Genomic DNA, 4,094 nt, shown 5'->3' on the forward strand with positions numbered 1-4,094 from the left:
TCAAGCTAGTTCACACCGTGAACTGCTCGGAACTGCTTCACGCTGTGAAATAATTCAAAATGGTTCACACCGTGAACCGACTCATGCTACTTCACGTCGTGAAATGGTAAAACCCTCCACGAATCGTGGGCAGACACGTGGCATACCTAATTAAGATGGCCGCTAAGGGCCAATGACTAGATCATAAATACATCTTTTTTTCTGTTTTCTGTCATTTTTCACCGCTCCTTACATTGCATCTTGGTATCCTCGACTGCATCGTCTTTTGGATTGCGTGCATTGTCAGTGTGCTTCTTCTCGTGATTGCTTGCGCGACCATTGATTCCTAGGAAGGAGCTCTTCACACTTTCGATGATTTCATTCGTTTTCATTACATCAACGAAAACCATGGGTTAAGTCGTTTTCATTAAATCATCTCTACGTTGTCGCACACATTGACTGAATCTATGGATTTCTTGTTTTCATCTGGTCATTCTTGTTTTAATCTTGAGACCAACAAATCTCATCACATAAATGCATATGGGTATGACCCGTGAAATAGGAGTCTGCTATTTCAGGAGTCAAATGCAAATCTCAGGTTGGGAAAATAAACTAAAATGGCTAAGATTGCATTGCCTACATTTAGGCTACCCATAACTGATAATCTAACGCACCTGCTCTTTCACGAATTAATGCCTGCTGCTTCACTAGTTAAGCCCTTCACGGGTTAAGCCCTTTCATGGCTTAAGCCCTTCACGTGTTAACGCTTCATGAACTAACCTTTCACGTGCTAACCCTTCACGGGTTAACCCCTCTTACGAATTAATCTTTTGTGCACAACTCCTTCATGCTTGGCCATTTCACGGCCTGCTACTTCATGATTTAGGACTAACTCCCGACAAACACTAATTCACACACATCCCTTCTTGATTCATTGCTCACCACACTAACACTCTTCCCATCATACACCCATGCAACTCACTAACACATTTTTTTTTTAAAGGAGGCATACGAGCTCCTACCAGTCACAATGATTGATGTATTTTCACATGTTATAGGTTGCCTCCTCCGCTATGTCCGAACTAGAGGGGAACACGGCCTTAACTCAGGCCAGTACCACAGGGTCACCAGCTGAAATGCAGAAGAGAGTACCACGCGGCACCAAGTTAACCCACCTTGGGCCATATGCACAGATAGTCCAAGGTACACTAATCCAAAAAGACATTCAGACAACTCACAATAAAATTATGTTCGAGTACCACAACCCTAAGTGTTTGAGGATATTAGAGGATATTAAGAACAAGCTAGAAAAAGTAGGCCTTGACAAAATGGGAGAGATTCTCCCTCGCACCATCAACCCAACACTATGTGTAGAGTTTCTAAAGACTTAGGACAGAAACACCAAGAGGGGTATTGTCATCACAAAAGCATATGGGTCCACTGAGCAGGTCCTCATCAACGAAGAAATGATTCGGGAATCTTTATAGCTACCCGCACCCATACCCATACCATCGATTAGATGCCCATGGAGGATATGCTAAAAAGGGTCTCTTTCAACTCAAATGGAACAGAACACGAGAACATCAAGGATGAAATGGATGAAAAAGCTTGTAGAGCAATGTCAATGCTTATGCAAGTGAAGCCAGTGGATAGGTATAGCAGGGGCCCCCTCAACTGAACAACAAAAGTCCATGAGGAAAAACAAGAGGACTGGCTTGGTACATCCACTGCGAGATGGAGAATTATCTAAAGTCACACCAATCCAAGGTGTATAATCCATATCTCCTCAACCAAAGTACTTAGTCATGCAGCAAATCTTCCCATCCCCCAAGGCACTCATCAGGAGACATGGATATCTCATATGGAAGGATCTTTGGAACCCTCTACACACAAGCGGTCTTAAAAGAGAAAAAGGAGTTTATTCAAGAACTAAAGGGGGGTAAGAAATCAAAGAAAGGTAAAAAGATGTGAGGCGGCTTACATTAATTGGAATCCGAAACACAGTGTATGGAAGAAGAGGTGGCACAGGATATTGCATCTTTTCAATAGGTTTTGGAGCAAAAGGAGTCCAGAGATAAAGAGAACATCAGCTTGATAGTAGGAGCAATCTTGGAGTCAACACAGCAAACACCACCTTTTAGCCATACTCAAATGGTATTCACAAACCTTTCACCACTCCGCGACTCTATAATCTGAGATTAGCCCACCTCCGCGGAAGTTGGTGTGACACAAGCTCTAGCAGCACAACAAGTGCCACAAAAGGATGAGGGCAAAAGGAATGAAGAGGCCACCTCAGCACACCAAGAATCTTAAGAAGCTAAGAAGAGGAAAAGACCCAACGAGACGGCAAGTCCCAGTTGGAAGCTGAGGGCACAGTTGAAGAAGGATCATTCTTGCAAAATCTCAACGCTCATCATTTTCTCAAAGAAACCATGGAAGGCCTCGATATGCTACTGGTGCACCAAACAAAAGGCTCAAACTCCACAAGTGCAGATCTTTAGACCCAAGAGGAAAGAATACCCCATTTCTCAAAGGGTTGTCTCACAATCACAGGGGTGAGCGCAATCCTGTCCTTTTGTTGTGGAATAGCAAATCGTTGACATTCCTTGCATCTCTTTACAAATTCTATGGCGTCCTTGAATAACGTAGGCCACCACAGAGTCCGTCTTGAAGTACTTTGCAAGCCGTAACTTCTCTTGCAATATGTCCTCCGGCTATTCCTGGGTGTGCTTCTTCTAAGATCGTGACAAAGTCATCTTCTCGCACACATCTCCTGAGGATATCGCCCTTGCCTAGTGTATATAATTCTCCAGCAATCAATTTATAAGGTGGGGCCATCTTAATAAGCCGAGGTATCTTATCTTTGTTCAAGGGTCGATCTCTTGTGGAAACCCATGCGCCAGATAGTTAGATATTTCCTCACTCCACTTAGGCACCATGTCAAGTCTGAATAGACAAGCATCTATAAGGTCATTATCAATGCCTGTTGTGCCGGTTCTCCATTAGGAATTCTAGATATATGGTATGCCAAAACATGTTGTGTTCCTTTTCTCACCGTGACCGTAAAGTTGAATTCCAGGAGTAGAAGAAACAATCGGGTGATTCTTCCTATGGTGCAAGGCTTGTTCACCAGATATAATAGGGCCTAATGGTCCCAAAGAATACAATTTTTTTGGCCAGCAGGTAATGTATGTATTTCTTCCTAGCATAAACCATGGCCAACCCTTTACGCTCCGTGGTGGTGTAGTTTATCTCTACATCATTCAGTTGATGAACTGGCAAGCAAACTAGGTTATCCAATTTGAATTTCCTGGGTTGCCCCAATACGCATCCTAAAGTGAAGTTTGATGCATCGATGTGCACGTGGAATACAAGATCCTAGTTGGATTGTCTCTGAATTGGTGCACGAGCTAGTGCATTCTTCAACTTATCATAGACCTCTTGACGTTCCTCTGGTCCATTCAAAGACAATGAGTAGTTTATAGAATGGCCTGTCAATTTCGGCATAGAATATAATGAAGCGTCAATAATACCCAACGTGACCCATAAACCACTATACACCTTTGTAGTTGGTTGGTGGGGGCAATTCCAAGACCAATTTTACCTTGATCTCATCAATGAAAATATCATTTTTAGACACAATGTACCCTAAGATTATACGTGCTTGACCCAAAATTAACACTTTAAAGGGTTAAAGGATAGACAATATAATGGACATCTTTCAAACACCTTCCTCAAGCAAGCCAAGTGCTCATTCCAGTATGAGTGTGCACATAGATCGTCAATGAATACCTCCAGCCACTTTTGTAAGCAGTCCTTGAAGGCCATGCATATCAGTCGTTGTTGGAAAGTTACTGGCCCATTGGTGGTGAGGCCAAAAGGCATAACCTTATAAGCATATGTCCCCCACATCATATTGAAGGTCATCTTGTGCTGGTGTTCTGGTGCTATGGACACCTGATTTTAGCCCGAAAACCCATCTAAGAAGCTGTAGGCTTCTTCACCTACTACACGTTCTTCTAATACATGTTCTGTATATGGCAGTGGTGGTGGGCAGTGGTCTTTCCTAGTGGCTGCATTGACCTTTTTGAGATTAACATAGGCTCTCAATTTTC

This window comes from Cibotium barometz, chromosome 48 (genome assembly GCF_041138505.1).
Source record: "Cibotium barometz isolate CiBa-2024 chromosome 48, ASM4113850v1, whole genome shotgun sequence".
NCBI lineage: Eukaryota > Viridiplantae > Streptophyta > Polypodiopsida > Cyatheales > Cibotiaceae > Cibotium > Cibotium barometz.